The sequence below is a fragment of the Symphalangus syndactylus genome, chromosome 15, assembly GCF_028878055.3.
Source record: "Symphalangus syndactylus isolate Jambi chromosome 15, NHGRI_mSymSyn1-v2.1_pri, whole genome shotgun sequence".
NCBI classification, from domain to species: Eukaryota; Metazoa; Chordata; class Mammalia; order Primates; family Hylobatidae; genus Symphalangus; species Symphalangus syndactylus.
This window is the reverse complement of record NC_072437.2, coordinates 21,165,020-21,187,691: the sequence shown is the minus strand read 5'-3', so window position 1 is coordinate 21,187,691 and position 22,672 is coordinate 21,165,020. Positions and strand designations below refer to the sequence as shown.

Sequence of the window (22,672 nt, the reverse complement as noted above, 5' to 3'; positions counted from 1 at the left end):
TTTATATGATTTAAATTATAAAAACACCATCATCATATAAAATTAAAATATAACAGGTCAGAAATGCGAAGTGAAATTCTCTTTCTCCCATCATCCCTAGTTTCCTTTATTAGAAATTCTATTGAGATTTTCATATGTATTTGCATATATTATTCTAGACATTTTCCTGTATCCACAACATTATATATGTATATAATGTATTATAACTTACATAACTTTTATATAATATCTATATATTTTGGTTTTACTCAAATGATATCATAGTATAACATTATTCTGCAGCGTTTTCACCAAAATTATGCAAAAATGTTCACATCAGTCATTTTTAGATCTTCCTTATTGTTTTTTACAATAAGGAAAAAGTTTTTTTTAACTACACATTATTCCTTTGTGTGGATTATTATGAACTATTTCACTAACCCTTAGTGAGTTAGTCAATGATACTGAGTGTCTGCAATGTGCTTGGACTTACGTCGGATGTCATGGAGACAGTGGTGAACAAAGACCAAGATTTTGTCCTCAAAGTGCTCACATTTTTGTGTCCTTAAGGATAAGTTTTTCACTATTATGGCAGCTTTTCTATTCAGAATAAATTTTATTCCATTTACATTTATTGATTTCATAAATGTGTGTGGTCCTATTCTGATGTCTTAGAAGATTGTATTTCATGATTTATTGTTTCCTTCTTATCTATTTATAGCTAAATTGAATGTACTCTTTTTTTTTGTATTTTTTGAGGCATGAAAAACGTCAGCTGAACTAACCAGCTTCTTTTAGTAGTTTTCTCAATATCTTTAGATAATTCATTTGAATAACTATTTTTTGATTATTAACTTTATACAATTTCTGTCTGCTTTGAAACTTAGAAATTACTGTTTGTATTTTCTTTTACCCCCGAATTTTAGTACTTTACATGATTGTAAAATACCAAGGATTATAACATTTACATTTGGTTCTGTAACCATAATTATCTTGTTTATTTAAATCTAATTTTTCATTTATATTGATCTAGCACTAGCAGTCATCCTTTATAGAGAACACATTATTTAAATGTATCTCTTGCTTGAAGATATCTTTCTCTCTTTCTCCACATAGCCATATATGTAACCATAGATATGATACATATATCCTTTACATGTATGATACATAACTTTAAAAATGGCCAATACATTTCATATGTCCTTGAATGTTCCAAAAAATTATTATTTTTGTCTGTACACTTGACTGAAAAATCTTGGCTGAGTATACAATGTATGAGTCATACAGTTTTTCTGTTAGAATTTTGCCAGCATTTCTCCACTGCATTGGTCATTGGAAGTTGATGTCTGAAATGCTCCCAATTTGCCTTTTCTCCACCACACTGTTACAAGCACAATGTTCAGTGCTGGAGGCACAAAGAGGGAGAAGTCTCAGATCTCTTCATTGAGAAGCTCCGCAACCAGGGTGTGGTTGAGCCCCAAATCAGTCATCTGGGTCATGGACATAATTCTAACCCAATAGTTGTGAATAGAAAGTTTATCTTTTGTCTTAAGGTCCAGTAACTTCACTAGAATCTTCAGTTAACTTTCCACATCATTTCTTTGTAAATACAGTGTGATTCTTTAACTTCATCATCTTTTATTTCAAGAAAGACTTCTTTTGTTAAAACATTGAACTTTTGCCTGTTTCTTTGTTTTTCTTTGTTTTCTTCAAGAATATCAATTTTGACCATTTGGTCACTTTTTGTCTTCTGTAACTATTGTTTTCTGTCTCCAGTGAGTTTATATGTTTATTCCTTTATTTTTGTGTAATTTGCTTTTCAAGTTTGTGTTTTACCTTTCTTACTGATTTCAGCAGTATATATTCCACTCTTTTCTTTCTCAAGTGTAGTTTTCATCTGAAAAATGACTATACTGATATTTTCAATTTATTTTCTGAAATTGGTGAGTTCATGTTTTATCTCTGTTATCTTTGATCCCTCTTTTATATGTTTAATATCTTTTTAAAATTCTTTACCCAGAATCCATGGTCCATGTTGCATGTTTTCTTTATATTCTTTAGGAATATCATTTGATATAAATTTGCTTCTGTTTATTGGGAGCAATTCTTTTATAAAATGCGGTTTTTATCTGATCTTTGCTTCTTTCTCTCCCTCCTGTATTCTCTGAGATGAGCGGATCACCCAAAAAGAGGATTAGGCTTGTTGTAATTGGATGTTTAAATTACACATTTTTATTTTGTAATTTAGAGTTTCCTTATCACTGATCTGGTGACCTCGGTATGCAATTACAAAGAGGGAGGTTCCTCTCTCTTCAGCCCTTCTAACTCCATCTAACTCCATCTTTGATTTCTTGGTGTCAGGAGTTTTAATGGGAAAAACAAAAACAAAAACAAAAACGGCCAATATTTGTCATTCACCTTTAGTCAGCCTCTTCTAATGTTCTGGGAAGTAGAAGTTGAGCCTTTGTTTTCTCACCCCAAGTAAAGGATCGCTAATTAGACCTTTTTGAATTTACCAGTTACTTTTAAGAAATCTGCGTCTTGGTCAAGATCTAGAGAGATGGGTTGTCCCTTATTTTTTCTCTCATTTTGTATCAATTCAATTGTATTTTGCAATAGTCTTCTTAGTCTTTTTTTGTGGGGCTGTCATAGCTTCCCAATTTCATTGCAATTGTAATTTTGTCTAATTCTTAATTATTTTAATAAATTTTTTAAATGACAATGCAGGAAGTAAACAAGTATTTTTTTCTTCTTATATTTTACAAGAAATCTCCGTTAGTATGCTTCAAAATAGAGTAATCAAAGTAAGCATTTGCATCAATTTAAAAATATTTTTATTGATTTTGAAAAAGAAGCACTTTTCAGTGTTTTCAGTTCTTAGGTAAAGTGTTTTCAGTTCTCAGGGACAAATGTATTCTGGAATTCTAATTTTGATTTCTTCACTTACCAGCTGTGATTCTTCTATTTAGTCATTAAATTTTTCTCAGTCTTAAAGGAATAAAAATTTCTACTTACCTCACAAGGCTATTTTGTGAGAATCAAGCAGAATAAGACATGAAAATCTGGAATGCTACCAATTCTAATGCAAGTATCAGGTACAGTCAATATTTACATTTTACATATGGAAAAACACTTCCATTTTTCCATATGGAAAAAAACCCAAGTCATGACTTATAGAAGACCATAATAGATTCTGCTTTTTGCTTGAGTTATCTTCGGATGAGCTCTTATTTTTCACCAAGTCTGATGGAGATCGACAGCAGTGCTTATCAGCGTGTCTGTGCTTGCAATTACTTCCCTTTATCCTCACCTTCCACCATGTTTGCTAAAAGAGGTAATGAACCTGACAGTTCTGTTTCTGAGCATTTGCAAAGCAGAAATGGGTATGGAGAGTTAAGGAGTTTATACCAGAAAGAGCCAAAATTTACTTACACAAAAACATAATGGAGAAATAAAGGGTAGTAGAGACCTCGTTTTGGAGGGAAGTTTTGATGGAGGATGAGAATGAGAAAGGAAGAGAGAAGCCAAGTTAAAGAGAGAGAAAAGGCATTTTAAATTGTTTTTTGGTTACGAATTGAATTTCTTTTAATATTTTCAAAGGATACAAGTAAGTATTAGAACTATTTTTAGTTACTTTGGGGTGAAGGACCGTGTTTCTTTATGATACAGAATGACACAGGACTTACATGCGATGCCTCCGATTTCCTCTTCCTATCTACTGTCAGCTCTTCTCCATCCTGTGCTGTGCCCTGGGAGACTGACCTTGAGCTTTGGCCAATGGGCTGCATGATCAAACAACTAGCAGGAGAAGAGTGAGATTGGGGATTTTGTCCTAATACCCTCCTTCTGACAGTCACTGTGGACCAGCTCTGTCCCTTGACAACAGGTCGTGGTTCCTCTGAGGGAAATTTCTCTGACTCCAGGTTTAAATAACCACTCCCCTCGTGCCCTTTTTGACTCAGGTGTTTTAGTCCCCCACCATCTTTAGCTCCCAGATAGTGTTACTATCCTTTGTGGTTTCTGTACAACCTGTAAAGACTTGTGAATAATTCCTTTATAAACTCCCTACTCAAACAACACGAAGTGTGTTATTTTCTGCTAGAACGCGAAATCGTACAGGACCAAATGAGGCCCTTAGGCTTATTTGGTTTGTAGAAATATGCTTTAAGTATCTGGTATTGTCCTAGAAAAAACACAGATCTAATGGCCATATAACTCAATCAGCTGAAATGGTCAGAACTTTTTATTTTGGCCAGTTTTCGTGCTTTATATATTTCATGCTTTCCGTGTCAATAGTAGATGCTAATTTTATGGAGAAGGAGCAAAGAATGCAAACTTTTTTTGAGCCTCAACTTTGTGTTGGTGTCAGTGTTCAGCATTTCATTGTCCTATGCAATCCTAGTATGAATCTCATAAGAAAGGTCCATTTTGCCTCATTTTACAGATGAGTATCATGAGTCTTAAATTGTTTCTCCAACTCTCAAAGCTGGCAAATGACAGAGCTATGATTCAAACAGCTTTGATCTCAATCCATCTAAAATTGGTTCCCCTAATTTATTATACCTCAGAAGTATATAGGAATTCTTTTAAAAATACAGATTATTAGGACTGTCTCAGATATGCTAAAAAAAAAAAAAGGGAAAGAGAAAAGCTCTAGGGGTTCTCTATTTGGAAAGATTATATAAGCCCTCACCCCTCGCTTGGTGATTCTGATATGCAGCCAGTTTGGAAAGACTGAAGTTTCGAATTGATTCTGCCCCTAAATGACAATCAACTTTTTTCCCCTGGTTCTTATATTTGGCCTTTCAAATACCTTAAACAGAGCCATATACCAGAGGGTGAATTATTTCTCTGTCTAAGAGTGTTTATTCTGATTTTCCCTCCAGGTCACTTCTTAAACAAATTCTGAATTTTAGCAATTCTGCATGAATTAAAAGCAATTTGAATTATGTCCAGAAATATTGTACTAGAAATATTTTTGTCTGTACTAACATTTATTATTTAAAACAAAATTATATTAGAATCCGTGAAAATACATAGAACCTAAATTAGTAACTCTGATATTGTAAAAAGTGAACTAAGTATATATTTTTATAAAAATTGGCATAAAATGAGAATATTGGTATTGAATTACTTCATAATTTCTCTCTAATCTTCATGCACAATAGGTACTGTCTCTATTGGGGGTGCCTTTCATGTGTTTAAGGAATGAAGAAGAAAATGTGGTATTGTGTAAACCCTTAGCACTTGAGACTAAATCTTTGTCCTATTCATCAAATTATAATACTACATAATTTTTCACTGCTCACTACTCCATTTCTCCATCTTTAAAATGAGAGTAAGTCCACCTTACTAAAGCTCAAAGAAATATCCTATAAAATCTGCTCTTTAAAAGTAAATCGTCCTTTTTCTGCCATAGTGGTGTGTGCTTGACTCCGCTTCTTGCCATGTCTTCTCACAGGACTTTTAGGATTAAGTGATTCCTGGCCAAGAAACAAAACAAAATCATCCCATTCCCCAGTGGATTCAGACAAAAACTGGTAATAAAATCAGGTAAAACTCCAAAAGGAGACATTGGAGAAAAACCAAGATGGGTCTATAAGGAATTGCACATGAGATTGCACACATATTTATGCTGTCCGAAGGTCACAATCATGTTACCATATCAAGCTGAAAATGTTACCACTATCTGGCGAGTTAGACATGTTTTGTTGGGAATATATATTTTTTTCTTTCTGAATCTGTTATGAACGCGTTGGTTTGCTGGGTTCAGTAATAAATATATGAGACCTTTCGTTCACATAAAAATCAATCAATCAATCACTGACTTCTGAGATGATATAAAATAAAAGCATCAAAATAAAAGCAATAAAATAAGGTAAACATGAACTACTATGGGCTTCATAAAAAGTCCAAATATCAATGAAAGTGTGTTATTCAACCATTGAGAATCCACTGCCTAACATAATGCTTACCAGTTAGTGGGTGCTAAATTTTGGCTTTACTTGGCTATATTGGATCATTATTATATAATTTAACAGATATGTGCATGGATTTTTTTAGAGCTACATTTACACTTAAAAACCTATCAGAATAATTACTCCTGCTAGGAATTTTAGAAAGACTTTTTAAAATAAACAATTACCCACCAAGAAACAACAAGGTTAGAAGGGTGTCAGTCATAGGAATTGTAGCACCAGTTTTTCTTTATAAAGTTCCTCACAGGGACAGAGTGAGCATGAAATAAAAAGTGCTTTTTCTTTTTAAGTTTGATTGGTTGAAAGGGCGGTCCAAGCAATAGTGGGTAGGAAATAATGATTCCGAATTTTTGTTTCCATTGTAGATAGCAAACGTTTACTTCTGAAAAGCTTTAGAGTATTTAACCTAAATACCTAAATATTTCATCTTAAGCACTTAAAATGTTTATTTTAAGTGTTATAACCTTAACATGTTTTATTTTTATCATTAGAGTAAAAATGTACAAGTATTTCTTGCTGTATCCATGAAAAAAAGGTTTTCCCAATAGTGTGATAGTGAAGATCAGCATCTGCTTTATAACATTCACATCTGTTTGCTCAGTGGAATTTACCCTGCCCTTAGCCACAGCTAGTACCGAGTGAATCCACAAGCCTACTGCTTCCAGGAAGAATCACATAGCCAAACACCCAACTTAAATGGGCCCTCTTTCTCCATGCGTCCTCATACAGTTGCTAATGAAGCCATGCATCCCATCTGTCAAGCATTTTGGGTGATCACACCAAGGAGGCCATGGAGAAAAAGACTCCTACATATCCCCAGCTCAACAAAACCTACGAGGTACCCCCTATTTTATTTTTAGGGTAATAGTTTCTTCTTTATTTAAAATTCAATAAGAAAAATCATTTTGTCTTTAAAAACTTATGAAAGTCTTTGAAAATTAGACTGTTTAATTTGAATTATAGGAATGTGCTTATATATTTCCTTATGTGTGATGTATTTTTATAGAAGATATTGGACACTAAAAGCTGATAGCCACCCTTGTTAGAAAGGAACCATTTAGTCATTATTTCTGAGGCCTGCTGTCATCTTTCCTTCCGCGGTTTGGGAAAGAGAGGGTAGTATAACGGGTTATTTTGGAATATGCAAGACATGTGCTGATGAGCTATAATTACATAGTGACATCTTGGGAACTGCTATTTGGATGCTGCTTCCAGCTAATTTATAATTCTTTAAAGATGCTACATTCACATTGGTTTTCATTTACTTTCATTTTTTTCCCATTTCTTTAAAACTGGTAGCATTGCTATTGGTTTAAATATCTCAACGATTTTCTTCTACGACATCCAGCCAAGCTGAATTAAAACTTGTTGTAACAGCCAAGAAGCTAAAGGTAAAGCTCCTTAAATATTTTCCAAAATTATCTAATTGCTTCTTACAAAACTTTTCCTTTGTTTTCGGTGCCTTGTTTTATCCTAATTATCAGACAGTCCAAGTGGATCTTATTAGGATCCCTTGGTCTTTTTGCCCTTACTGGGGCCTGATGTCATTTTTTGTAGACACTGATCTAAAATAAATAAAATGACATGAATCTGTTCAGATGAAACAATTTCAGTTATTCACTTTTCAGGTATCTGAGTGTCTCCTATGGATACAGTTTCTGCCCTTAAGTAGCTGACAATTTTTTGGGACAGGGACAGGGAAAGAGGCAGTCACAATAGCGGGCACAATGGGAGTACCTTTCTGGAGGAGTTAGGAAAGGCACTGGCAAGTAACTTCTCTGTTGAGACACTTGGTATAACAGGCATCATTCAGAGAAGGGGATAGGGCAAGGAAGAACACTTTAAGCACGGAAACAGGATGTCTCACAAGAAGGAGGTGAGAGTGAACAGGCTACACTGGGTGTGTACTGCAAGTTGCTGGGTAGGATGAAGATTCTAAAGGCACACTCAGCCCATTTACAGAATGTCTTAAAATATGGAGAGTTAGTTTTCTCTTGATCCTGATGCCCGTTTTGCTTCTTGGCACGTTACAGCAAATGAACAGGAGTCAATGTGATAGAGATAGCAAAGTTGTCTCTTTAGTCACCCTATTAGCATGTTGTAGTGAATTGGAGAAGAGAAGCAGCTGCAGGTTTGCAGAGGAAATCAAAACAGAGCAATTGCTGATACTCCCCATGGAACCATCATGAAAGCTCAGCACAGAGGGCTCTTGGGAGCCCAGCAGGCTGAAATGCTGCCACGCCAGTGCCTGGAGGGCATTACTTTGCTCTCCACTGCATTTGATTCTCAATCTTCATTTGATACTGAAACAAACTTTCAGTAAAAAAAGCGTGGTTGGGTTTCCAAGATCAATGGCGAACTGATCTATATTTTACTTGAGGTAACTTGAGATTTAGTTTTAACTTTAGAAATAAATATCTGAGAATTTGAGTACCAGTTACCCATTCAAAAGATAACTAGATTTCAACTGTGTCCCAAGGAAAAGTTACATAAAATTACTCTCTTCTCCCCTCCTACCCCTTCTTTTCTTCTTCTCTCTTCCTCCTTCTCCTCCCCCTTCTCTTTTTCTCCTTCTCTGACTCCTCCTCCTCTCTCTCTTTCTTGCCTGGAGATCAAGGGCTTCGCTAGTGATGTGCTCACCCTTAACCAACATGCAAATTATGAATCTCCTGAAAGGGGGTCGGGAACGTGGGAAACAGCTCCCTCTGTCTGGTGAGGACTGGAGAAGTAGTATTTATACTTACGTTTTTAAAAGATGCAGAAAAAAATGCTCCTGCTTTTTTCCAGAGCAAAGACATAAAGCTATGGGTGTCATAGAAACAGTACTGGAATCAGAGGCAGATTTTTACTTCTGGCTCTATCACAGACTAGCTATGTGGCATCTTGGGCTAGTATGGGATGTTCAGTGCTTTATCTTTATCTATAACTCTGCTTCATTTGTTCATTCATATAAAAAACATATGTGGAGAACCTAGAATGTTCTAGGTGCTATGCTGGCTTCTGGGGAATGTGAAGGTAAAAACATCCTACCTTGATAGAGCAAAGAGTGGATGGGGGGAAGGCTCCCACAGGGTCGATAAATCCAGAGATAAGCAAATTTACTATGATAGTGGGATGATATATATGCTATGAGACAGGTGGACGTGAGTATCTACAAAAACAAGGAGGAGTGTCTCCTAACAGGGACTGGAGAACCAAGGTTTCAGTCAGGGAAGTTTTTATAAGGGAAGAGATGTTGGATGGACAACATAGAATGAGACTCTGTTTCAAAAAACAAAACAAAAAACCAGAAAAATAAAATTATTTAGGAGAGATGGCAGGGGGTGGGGATGCGCTCACAAAGGGAGTGTGGTCTGTTTAGGAGCTGTGAGGGGCTCAGTTTGTGTCCACAGGGCAGGTGTGTTGATGAGTGGTGGGCATGGACCTGGAGGGATGAGCTGAGGCCAGAGCCCCACGCAGCCTAGCATGTCATGCTTTGTATCTCATCTGGAGAGTGGCAGGAGGAGCCACTGTAGTCTTTCAACAGAGGAGTAAGATCATGATATTTGCATTTCAGGACAGCCTCTTTGTGCTTTGGTAGTGCCCATCACAAAATGAGCTGATGAATGAGGAGATGATTTCTAACTTTTTCAGATCATGTTCTTTTTTGAGAATATTAATTTTTTCTCTAGAAAAAATATGCATACAGGTAAAACTATCTATTAACTTCCTGGGAGGCATAAAGAGCCCCTGAAGTCCAACCATGGATCACAGGTTAATCAACTCTCCATTGTAATGGTCTGTGTTTACTTTTCACATTAGTTTTACTTGAATAGTATTTGTCCCAAACTTACTTAAGAGATCCTGACTTTTTTTTACATTATTGTTTGTATGTTCCTCCATTCACTTAATGAAACCAAGAGCACATCTCTCACAAAGCTCATGTGCAGCCCCTCTGACATTACCCACAGCACAATAGGTGGAATCAGTGATTCATTGAGACAGCTATCATTCCACGGAGCTTGGGCTCAGGGATGGTGGAGCGACCCATCTGCTGCCATCTGCTGCCACATTCTTCACATGGGCTCCAATCCCCAGACTGAAGGTATGGGGTCAAGAAATAAACACTCATGTAGGGGTTTGGCAAGTGATGCCCAAGCTCCCAGAGTCCTAGGCAGGCCAGTGTCTAGGGTGAGGCAGTCCCAAAAGGGAACTAAGACAGAGGACCTCAGCCAATTGTGGCAGAGGAAAGGACACAGCAGCCTGAGCAAGCAAGAGGGGTGGAGGCAAGCGACCTCCATGGTCGCTCGGCCTCCTGGCCTCACTGCTGAGTGGGGCACAGTACAAATGTCCCTCACATGTGGGCTGAAGCTGCTGCTGCTGTGCTCCCAGCTTGATATGGTTTGGCTGTGTCCCTACCCAAATCTCGAATTGTAGTTGCCATAATTCCCACGTGTTATGGGAGGGACCTGGTGGGAGATAATTGAGTCACGGAGGCAGCTTCCCCATACTCTTCTCATGGTAGTGAAGAAGTCTTACAAGATCTGATGGTTTTATAAGAGGAAACCCCTTTCGTTTGGCTCTCATTCTCTCTCGTCTGCTGCCATGTAAGACATGCCTTTCACCTTCCACCATGATTGTCAGGCCTCTCCAGCCACGTGGAACTGTGAGTCCATTAAACATTTTTGTTTGTAAATTGCCCAGTCTCTTTAAGTATGTCTTTATCAGTAGCATGAGAACAGACTAATACACAGCTATATGTAGAAGTGGCTGAGGAACGGGGCCAGAAATGGACATGGGTTAGTTCAGCTTGAAGAGCTAGGAAGAAGAAAAGAAAGGAGAAGACTGAAGGTGGTCCCTCCAGAAACACTGCAGACTGTCAGCCTTGTCAAATGCTTGGGTTCTTGCATGAAGCTCTCCCTTTTCCTTGTGGCTCAGTGGCAGAAAGTATGAAAAATGGAAGTATTGATGGAAAAAATATACATTGGCAGAAGATGGGTAGTTGGGGACTCTTGGTTAGAAATGCACATGCAAATGGCTGGGTGTGGTGGCTCACACCTCTAATCCTAGCACTTTGGGAGGCGGAGGCAGGCGGATCACTTCAGGTCAGGAGTTTGAGACCAGCCTGGCCTCTACTAAAATTACGAAAATTAGCTGGGCGTTGTGATGTATGCCTATAGTCCCAACTACTCAGGCTGCTAGGGCAGAAGAATCACTTGAACTGGGGAGGTGGAGGTTGCAGTGAGCCAAGATCATGCCACTGCGCTCCAGCCTGGGTGATAGAGTGAGACTCCATCTCAAAAAAAAAGAAAAGAAAAGAAATGGACATGCATGCAAAAAGGAAAAAAAAAGATGTCACATTAAAACCATCAGCAAACTATTGAAAGAATTTACTTCCAGAAAATGTCCTTATTATTGGAGGTAATGCATTTCTATCTGTTGGTAGGTATGCTTTTTGTTTTTCTAATAGGTAAACCATGTATAACTACCATTATATACTCTGATGCTATTGTCGTGAGAGAAATGCCAATTTTAAGTTAGCTGATGCTTAATTTTGTAATAATCTTACTGCCTTTATTATGCCAATTATTATGCAAGCCAATTCTCCTTTTTCCTTATATACCAGATCAAGTTCAATACAAGCCACCAAATTCAGATAGAAATGTGTTAATTCCATGTGAAAAGTGAAGGAAAATGGATGTTATTTCATTGAGCAAAAATATCATTTATTTTTTCAACATATTTTCAGTTCATGACCAATTATTTTAATTCAAACTAGTTAGATTTACTTTATAAACCTGATATTGCATAACATATAACTTAAAGTCAAACTGTTCTACATGGACTAATTTTATTGTATTATCAGCATCAACTCTTAATTTTAAATCAAGCAATGTCACCCATTTGTTAAGCTTCCCTTATGTTCTAGCATGAGCAATTACTAGTAAGTTATATAATGATTTAGGACAGATCTTGTGGAGGAAGTAAGTTCTGCTTAAAATGTGGGAAATTCCAGAAGATGTGTTAACTCTTTAGAGCATCTGATTCAGTAGTTCCCAAGGGAAATTTGAGAAATATTCCAGCAAAATTTGATGAGTTGCTAGGCACCTCTGTTTTAACTTCTACATTAGCTACTTTTTTCTTCTTCTTTTTTGAGACAAGGTCTTGCTCTGTAGCCCAGGCTGGAGTGCAGTGGCGTGATCACGGCTCACTGCAACTTCGACCTCCCGGGCTCAAGTGGTCCTCCCACCTCACCCTGCTGATTACCTGGGACTACAATGTGTCCCACCATGCCTGGCTAATTTTTTTAAATTTTTTTTGTAGAGATGGGGTCTCCCTGTGTTGCCCAGGTTGGTCTTGAACCACTAAGCTCTTGGTCTTCCAAAATACTGGGATTACAGGCATGAACCACCATGCCTGGCATGTTAGCTACTTTTGAAAGACTTCATAGAATGTATGTGACCTGTTCTCAATCTTTTCATTTCTCCCTCTCTTCCATCAACTCATACTATCCCTTTATATTTCCAAATCAAAACACTGCTCTACCCTGATTTAGAGTTTGAGTTATTGCCGTGCCTCACCTGTCCCCAAGTAGAAACTGAGTGGTCTTGGATACTTTTCCGATCAATGAGTTTTGTTTTTTTTTTTAAATTATTGTCAACTTCAAGTTTATTTTCTAAAACCTGTTTCTCCACCAGAACCAGTCCCACCATCAAGCATGCCTTGTAAAGTTTCCTGACATTAAGTTTAGAGGAAGATGCATTGAAGTACCAAGGTTACAGTCCTAAAGCAGCATGCTCACTCACAATATTAGCCCTTTAGAAGTTAGGTGATGGTGGGTGTCTCTGCAGACCTATGGTTTTAACTCAGCTAGACATGTACAAAATCAGGCAATAGTAACTTTTTTCTCCCAGCAGAAGTATCTTAGACAGAAGAAAGACTGTTTTTCTTCATCTACTTGCCCCCCAGAAGCAGAATTCCTTGATAAGATAATTACTTACTCACAACTTACCCAGGAAATTACATTACTTTGTAATCTTGCCTCATTTATAAGCAAGGGTAAATCTTCCATCATAGGACCTTTCTGACTGTATCTCTGCCTGTGGGTTAATAAGACAACTTGATTGTACATGACAGCCTCTTTTCTTTCCTGATTTATAAATCTTATTTATTCCTTTAAATGGATTGCTTCCCCCTCTCATCTGCTTTATTTCTCTTTTCTTTATTGTGTGATAATCTCATGTAAAAAGCAAAGGCAAATGGGTGTTATTTCTTTGGGTAAAAATGCTATTTATTTTTCAACAATTTTTGGTTCATGTTTTGTGGCTAAGTAGTTTTCCTATCACTGTACTTGATACCGAAAGATGGTTGGACGTTTGGATTTCCCCTCTGGTCTTTCCTCTCCCTTTCAAGATCAAATCTTGCTCAAATTTAATCAGAATAAGTGGCCAAAGGAGTAATAGAATATAGAAGAATAATTTGCAATCTCTGGAACTCAGTGATGAAAGAGAGAAATTTTGAGGTGGTCTGCACTATCTTTCTGGTTGATGAAGTCTAAATGATTCAGTTTTGATTCATGGAAACAGTGCTGTGAGCAATGACCAGAATAAAAGGGGTTTCAAATTTGACATTTTGTTCCAAAGCAAGAATGGTAAATTTACATGAAACTGTCTCAGATGATCAATGATTTAGAGATATCACCTGGCTATTTCCTAAAATAGTCTATTAACAGTTAATTAAAACATGAAGCAAGTTGGTGAGAAGAGTCCATAGCCTGCAATCCCTATATTTTCTCCAGGTCTCCAGGACTTGAGCTATGTCAGTGGTTCCCAACTGGGAGCCATTTTGCTCCTCAGGGGACGTTTCTCAATGTCTCGTACATTTTTGGTTGTTATAACTGAGGGATGATGCTACCTGCATTTAGTGGGTAGAGACCAGGGATGCTGTTGAATTTCCTACCATGGGCAGGACAGCTCCCCATCACAGAATTCTTTAGCCCCCCAAATGTCAAAAGTTCTGCTGTTGAGAGACCCTCATCTGTACCAACGACTAGGACCACGTGGTAGGTCTTCCTTACAGATAGCCTCAAACCGAGGTCTTCTAGGGGCTTCTGGCCATCAGAATTCTTAGGAATCTTAATAAAGTATAACATTGCTTCTGAGTCCAGGGTTATTTGGAGTGACAAAGAGGCTCCTGGACTCGCCTGGAAGCTCCTGTAAACCCAACTATGAGGATCTTGGTTCAGCCCCTGAGCTCCACCTGTAATGTATTTTCAGCTATGATGTCAGATCTGATCCAGAGCTCCAGTAGATCCCCCAGGCTGACTTTGCCCATCTCTAATATTTTGGGACAATGGCCGAACCCTCACAGACAACCTGCATTGTGAGTTTGTGCCATAAGCACTCACTGTGAGATTAACAAAAATATTAACCAAGTTAACTTTATAAAGGCCACTATCCATGGGATAGTTTGGGGATTGTTTGAGGTTGTTAACTTTTTTTCCAAATAATGGAGAGCAGTTTTTCCAAATAATGGAGAAATTCACCATCACCAACCAGTCTTGCCCTCTCTTGCTGGGGTGGAAACCTTACTACCCTTAGGTGGTGTAACCGTGTGCTGTGTTCATTGTCTGCCTTCACTTGACCTATATTAGTTCAAAATCACATGAGGTGAGGGAATAAAATCTTCATCTTTATTGGGAGGAGGGACAGGAAAGAGACTTGTGTCATTGGAAATTTTCCTCTCCCAGTTTACTTCTAATCACAAGGGTTCCATAATTAAGAGGCTTATATAGCATTTCAAGTTTATTTGTTTATACAGTACAATTTACAGTTTACAGTTCTTTCAGCTCCAGCCAGCCTTCTGTATCTGATTCCACATCCCAATCCAACTAACCACAGATCGAAAATATGCGGGGGAAAAAAACCCATAAAGAGTAAGAGTACAACAAAAGCCAAAATAGACAAATGGGATCTAATTAAACTAAAGAGCTTCTGCACAGCAAAATAAACTATCATCAGAGGGAACAGACAACCTACAGAATGGGAGAGTATTTTTGCAATCTATCCATCTGACAAAGGGCTAATATCCAGAATTTACAAAAAACTTAAACAAATTTACAGGAAAAAACAACCCCATCAAAAAGTGGGCGAAGGATATGAACAGACACTTCTCAAAAGAAGACGTTTATGCAGCCAAAAGACATATGAAAAAAAGCTCATCATCACTGGTCATTAGAGAAATACAAATCAAGACCACAATGAGATACCATCTCATGCCAGTTAGGATGGTGATCCTTAAAAAGTCAGAAAACAACAGATGCTGGAGAGAATTTGGAGAAATAGGAACACTTTTACACTGTTGGTGGGAGTGTAAATTAGTTCAACCATTGTGGAAGTCAGTGTGGCGATTCCTCATGGATCTAGAACTAGAAATACCATTTGACCCAGCAATCCCATTACTGCATATATACCCAAAGGATTATAAATCATTCTACTATAAAGTTACATGCACACATATGTTTATTGTGGCACTGTTCACAAGAGCAAAGAATTGGAACCAACCTAAATGCCCACCATTCATAGACTGGATAAAGAATATGTGGCACATATACACCATGGAATACTATGCAGCCATAAAAAATGATGAGTTCGTGTCCTTTGCAGGGACATGGATGGAGCTGGAAACCATCATTCTCAGCAAACTAATACAAGAACAGAAAACCAAACATCACATGTTCTCACTCATAAGTGGGAGTTGAACAATGAGAACACATGGACAAAGGGAGGGGAACATTACACACAGTGACCTGTTGGGGGGTGGGGAGCTAAGGGAGGGATAGCATTAGGAGAAATACCTAATGTAGATGGTGGGTTAATGGGTGCAGCAAACCACCATGGCACGTGTATTCCTATGTAACAAACCTGCATGCTCTGAGCATGTACACATTTAACCAAAACTTAAAGTATAATTAAAAAAAAGAATAAGATTACAACAATAAAAATACATATAAGAAACAATGGCGTATAACATCTATTTACATAGCATTTGCATCATATTAGGTATTCTAACTCATCTGGAGATTATTTAAAGTATATGGGAGTATGTGCCAATGTTATATGCAAGTACTGTGCCATTTTATAATAGGGACTTAAGTATTTGCAGATTTGGGCATCTCTGGGAGGTCCTGGAACCAGTCCCCTCGGATACCAAGGTACGGCTATATTTCATGAAATCCTTGCCTTGTTAAGCAAGTTATTATTACTGCTTCCATTTTATTGATGAGAGAATTGAAGCTCAGCAAAGTTGTACAGCAGTTAAGTGCGAGAATCAAAACCTGAATACTGCTTTTGCCCCATGAAACTAGTGAGTTTCCTACTCTAGCAGGGCTAGGTCTTGCCTCAGTGGCCTCAGCCATGTAAAAAAGTGCATGTCAACCCTTAGGATGTGTCCTGCTCCAGTTCTTCCCATGCAACCTACGTTTCGCAAGTGGCTCATTTTCTTTTTCTATTTGGTTGCAAAATGTGCATAATGCCTTTCCCAGCTATCTTCCTTCCTAACATCGTCCAGACAGATTAGATTAGCCGCGTCGATATACAGGTGTCTGGGATCAGTAAAACATTATGACTGGACTGGTACAGCATTATGCTGATAATTAATTTTATCCATTTGTGGGTCATAGCCTCCGTAGGCTGAGATGCAGAGGAACAAAGAAAATGAGTTCTGTGGATTCATAAATTTCATTTCAAATTTATCAGTGATATTTAGATAAAGGTGTGCTTTTGCCAATAAAGGGAAAATTGTTTGGGGATTGGATGAGGCTTGGTGGAAGGAGAGATTTGGTAACATCATTTGGAGGATGCAGGAAGAGAAGTCTAAGAAGAGTCATGTAAAGGGTGTGGCATCTGTTTTCCACTGAAGCACCAGGGAGGCTGGGTTCCAATTGCCCTGATGTGAATTTGGAAAAGGTGCCACCTCTGATTGTGCAGAGCATAGCTAGTAGAGAAAACCCAAATCCGATAGGCTCAGAACTCGATGGCTGGCTTCTCTACTGGACTTTAGCCCTCCTCACCCCTTGTTTTTGTCCTTTATGCAGTGCACAAACTTTACTGTCTGCAGCAGTCCTCAAGACGAAAGAAACACTGTTTCATCATGAGATCCTGTTTCTTGATGTTTTAAAAGATTGAATTTGGAAGTGAGTAAAACAAAATCCAACCAGCCAACAGAAAAGGTTCTTGGGGGAGCCAACAGTTTTTACAAAGTCCAGAGGCTTAGAGTGCCATAAAAGCTCCAGACCTCACTCAGAGCCTTCTGACTGGGTGCAGCAGCAGACAGGTGGATTGCAAGACAGGAAATAAAAGGAATTTTCAAACAGACATCCAGGCCTTAAGAAGTCAGCAGCCAGAAGGGAACCTTGCACCTTTATCTCCATAGTTCCCAGAGACAAAGATACCATACCAATGAGTAGTGATTTGATGTAGCATTCGTGTTTATAATGAAAACTTCGTGTAATAAAAATCTGAATTGTGTTCAGAGGTTTTATTTTCAATGGTTGATATTTTTAAGTGTTAAAGTTTATAGGAGAAAGTTCTGGTTATCCAGAAAATTCGTGTATGTAAGATGCTTAATTTCTCAATGAGGTTAGCTAAGCAAAGATTTGCAGAAAAAGTACTCCAAAGATATTTTATTATAAAATTTATAAATAAAGGAATAACACTAAATAGGTCCTTCTTTGGAATAAGTCATTTTGTATGTAGGCATTCCTAAATATGTTTTACGGGATAGAGATTTAGTAATATGCCAAATGTCTAGAACAATGCTTTTCAAACTCTGTTTAATGAAATATTAATCTTAGTTTATCAGCATATGAATCAGCATTCTCTGAAACAAATATTTCTCTTTAAATAAATTTGGGAAATACCAAGGTTAACAAAGTAAACAGGCTTCTTTATTGCAGGATTTCTCAGGGCTTTTAATATAGCAAAATGCACTGTGGTTTCCCAGAAGGGGAACATAATATTCAATGCCAGTCACACCTTATGTCTGAACTCATTAAAAATCAACTCCACTTTGCCTACCCTGCTCCTTTACACATTGGTGGGGGTGGTCTGCTTTTCCTTTGGAGGAGGCTTGGATGAGGCTATGATATTTGATCACTTTCAGATAATGAAATTCCTTTTGCTATAAAAACAGACTTAATTCCAAAAGCATATGCACAATATACTGTGCAAAAATTAAGATTCCAAAGAAGTGCATTAACCTTGGACTTCTCCCAGGTCAGAGGAGGTTCACATTGGAAGTCTGTGTCCCAGGGAAATTGTGGCTGTCCTCTCCTTGTGCACTTTCACCGTTTGGTAACTGCATTTAGCTCCCTGATAGGGCGCAGTGTAGGTAAGAGGCTAGGCAGAAAGACAGTTGTGACCTAGCCCTGTTGCTTTCTGTCAGCCTGGCTGATGTTAAAGCTTACTCCTTTCATGATGATGCTTTGAGGGGTGTCCTCTCCAACAGTTCCATTGATAGGGAACACATGTGTCTTTATACCCTGGGGGTGGTCTTCTTATGTAGGCAGGATCAAGACCATCTCCCTTTCTTTTGTGGCCGGGCCTGGTCCAGGGAGGAGTACTCATGCCTCCCCCTTAGTCCACTGTCAGAGAGGATAGCCAGTCCTTCTCCCTCCCAGCCCATGGTAATTGGTTCTAGAGTCCATGAGAGATTTCTCATGAGGAGGAGGAAGAAAATGCTCTGCATTCTAACTGAAGAAAAATCCTTTATGTATCTTTGAATTGCACCAAAGAATTCAAGAGATGTGAAAGAGTTTCCCAAGACTGTTGCTTAGGAATTGGAGAACAAGAAGGAAGTGCTGTCTTTCACTCGGATATCTGAGGACCACCAGATTGGTGACTCGGTTGAAATAGACACAGGTGTAGTCCTATGTCAACATTCAGTGTTACATATTTCAACACAGAAGATAACAGAAGATACCCTCAAACGTGCATGCGCCCATGTGTGCGCGTACACACACACACACACACACACACACACACACCCCTCTCAGTACCATACCATAATTCTCTGAGCTGTTGGTCTCTCTCACACACAGTCTGCATTCTGCAGTGTCTGCTCTGTCCATGACCCTCAACAACAGCTCCCATTGTTCTGCAAAACTGCTGTCTTCAAGGCCAACCTTTTCTTTGTGATTGTGGTCAATTTACATTTTTTTTTTTTTTTTTTTTTTTTTAGTACTTGTGCTCTCTGACCATTTTAGGAATTTCCCTTCTGATTTGAACAACGTTTTGCTATCCAAATTCTGTCTACTTTTTTAACCAGTTCTTGCTCAATGTATCTCCTTTTCCTTGTTCTCAAGTAAGGGATTAACAGGGATAAACTCCTACTCCTTGGTAAATCTTTCTATCATTTTTGGAAATCTCATCCATTGTAGTAAATGCTCTTAAATCTTCATCTTCAGGCCATGACTTCCCTGTAGCCTTCATTCACATGTTTCCAGGTGTATGTCTGCAATGAGCATTCCGTGGCTCTACATAGATGCCCCATCGTACCTAGAACCCATGTATCCCAAACTCAATTCTTTCTTTCCCAGGACATTACTTCCTGCACTTCCTTAGTCTATCAATGGCACTGTTATTCTCCTGATCATCTAGACTTGAAATTTTGGGGTTTGGACTCCTCCTGCTCCCTTGCTTTATATGTAATCAGTCATCAAGTCTCTATCATTCTCTTCTTTTAATGCTTTTTTCACCTTTCGTTCTACTGCCTGTCTTGTTCACTTATTTTTCACATCACAAAAGATGGTGTGGACATTTTTTCTCCCTTCACTTTTTCTTTCTGCATGTAATATGTTTTGTGTATTTCACCTGAAGTCATCCTAAAACATGGCTTTCATTCTGTTAATTCCTGGTGCAAAATACATGGCTCACAATTTCCTGGTGAATTTAATCCAAATTTAGCCCAGAATTCAAACCTCTTGGTAATCTGGCCCCCATCTCCCTCTTCCACTCTGTACTCCACTTTTCCTTTTATACAAACACTATGCTTGAGTCAGACTGGTCTCCACATTTTTATACTGAACACATGAAGTCTACTTCCCACCCCTCTGCTCTTACTGGAATCTTGAATATCTCAAATAAAATATATGTACTCTAAACCTCTGTAAAATCCATGTCTGCAGCATTGTCTCATTTTATGTTTCCTCATTTTATTTTAGTTGGTAAAGAAGTATACATTAATAATTTCTAAGAGTCAAAAAGAAAGGGACAGTATTTTCTACTTCTTTATATATTTCAAAATGCTGAAAACCATGCCCTACAAGCAAAGTATATACTTTTAAAAAAACTTTTATTTTAGGTTCAAGGGTACATGTGCAGGTTTGTTATATAGATAAACTCATGTTGTGGGAGTTTGTTGTATAGATTATTTTGTCACACCAGCTACTAAGCCTAGTACCTAATAGTTGCTTTTTTACTGTTCCTCTCCCTCCTCCCACACTCCACCCTCGAATAGACCCCAGTGTCTATTGTTTCTCTCTTTGTGTTCATGTGTTCTCGTCATTTAGTTCCCACTTCTAAGTGAGAACATGCAATATTTGGCTTTCCATTCCTATGTTAGTTTGCTAAGGATAAGGGCCTCCAGCTCCATCCACATTCCTGCAAAGGACATGATCTCCTTTTATTTTATGGCTGTGTAGTATCCCATAGGATATATGTACCACATTTGCCTCATCCAGCCTACCATTGATGAGCATTTAGGTTGAGTCCATGTCTTTGCTATTGTGAATAGTGCTGCAATTAACATACGTGTGCATGTGCCATTGTGGTAGAGCGATTTATTTTCCTTTGGGTATACACCCAGTAATGAGATTGCTGAGTTGAATGATAGTTCTGTTCTTAGCCCTTTGAGGAATCACCACACTGCTTTCCACAATGGTTGAACTAATTTATACTTCCTCCAACAGTGTATAAGCATTCCTTTTTATCTGCAACCTTGCCAGCATCTGTTATTTTCTGAATTTTTAATAATAGCCATTCTGATTGGTATGAAATGGTATCTCATTGTGGTTTTGATTTACATTTTTCTAATGATCATTGATATTGAGGGTTTTTTTCATAGGCTTGTTGGCCTTATGTATGTCTTCTTTAGAAAAGTGCCTGTTCATGTTCTTTGCCCACTTTTTTTTAATGGGATTGTTTGATTTTTTTTCTTGTAAATTTCTTTAAGTTCTCTATAGATGCTGGATATTAGACCTCAGATGCATAATTTGCAAATATTTTCTCCCATTCCGTAGGTTGTCTGTTCACTCTGTTGATATTTTCTTTTGCTGTGTAGAAGCTCTTAAGTTTAATGAAATACCATTTGTCAATTTTCGCTTTTGTTGTGATCGTTTTTGGCATCTTCATTATGAAATCTTTGCCAGTTCCTATGTCCAAAGTGATATTGCCTAGGTTGTCTTCCAGGGTTTTTATAGTTTTGGGTTTTATATTTAAATTCTTAATCCATCTTGAACGTTGCATATGGGGTAAGGAAGTGGTCCAGTTTCAGTCTTCTGCATATGGCTAACCAGTTTTCCCAGCACCATTTATTGAATAGAGAGTCATTTCCCCATTGGTTGCTTTTGTCAGCTTTGTTGAAGATCAGATGGTTGTAGGAGTGCAACCTTATTTCTGGGCTCTGTATTCCATTCCATTGGTCTATGTGTCTGTTTTTCTACTAGTACCATGATGTTTTGGTTACTGTAGCACTGTAGTATAGCTTGAAGGGTTACGTGAAGCCTCCAATTTTGTTCTTTTTGCTCAGAATTGCCTTGGTTATTTGGGATATATATATATATATATATATGTTCCATATAAAATTTAAAGTAGTTTTATCTACTTCTGTAAAGAATGTCATTGGTAGGTTTATAGGAATAGCATTGAATCTATAAATTGCTTTGTGGAATATGGCCATTTTAAACTAATTTGATGTTGATTCATTGAAACATAATAGAATCAGTCATTAACTGCCTAACAAACCTGGATATAAAATTTCCTCATTTTCCACAATGAATAACAAGGATTTGTGTTTCTCTGTGTTGAAATTTGTTTTCCCTTCTCTGTCAGTTCCAACTCCATCTGTTTTAAGTGCTTTTGCATGGCGTGGGGATATAAGTTGAGGGTTTGCCATTACACTTTCAAACAACTCACCTTGATTTTCAAAAGGTAGCCTAGACAGTTACATCTGTGTAGCATTGCTTGCTTTCCTTTGTTAGTTCAACATTTGAAGGCTGATTGGCTATTTGAAAATCTTAACATTATAATGACTGCCAAGGGGTGTAACAACTTTGATACTGATGGTCATTTGCTTTATCAATTCTCATATTGAGTATGATCATTCTTAAATTTTTTGAGAATACATATAGCAAAAGCAGTAGTCTAGCCGTAAAGGAGAGATGAATTCTGTAAATGTATCTTGCAGTGGCTTATCAGGTATCTTGGCTAAATTACTTGAACTTTCTGTGCTTCACTTCTTTTCTAAGACAAAAGAAAATGAAAATGTCCACCTATCACATAATCTGTTTTAGAAAGAAAGGAATGAAACAAAACATTGGTAATGTTTTAAGTATCATGATCAGTTGCAAGTTTTTCAAGTGGTAAGTAGGAAAAATGAAGGCATCTGGTTTTTACTAGACTGTAAGCTGCCAAGTTTGTGTTTTTCTTACTATACTTTAAAATTGTATGCACTTGATC

The 22,672-nt window shown here is 37.7% G+C and overlaps 1 protein-coding gene across 1 annotated transcript in view; it reads left to right on the top strand.

Moving 5' to 3' along the window:
* Nucleotides 1-22,672, top strand: part of LOC134732631 (uncharacterized) — a 472,983-nt gene that overhangs the window by 216,820 nt on the left and 233,491 nt on the right. The window lies entirely within an intron of this gene.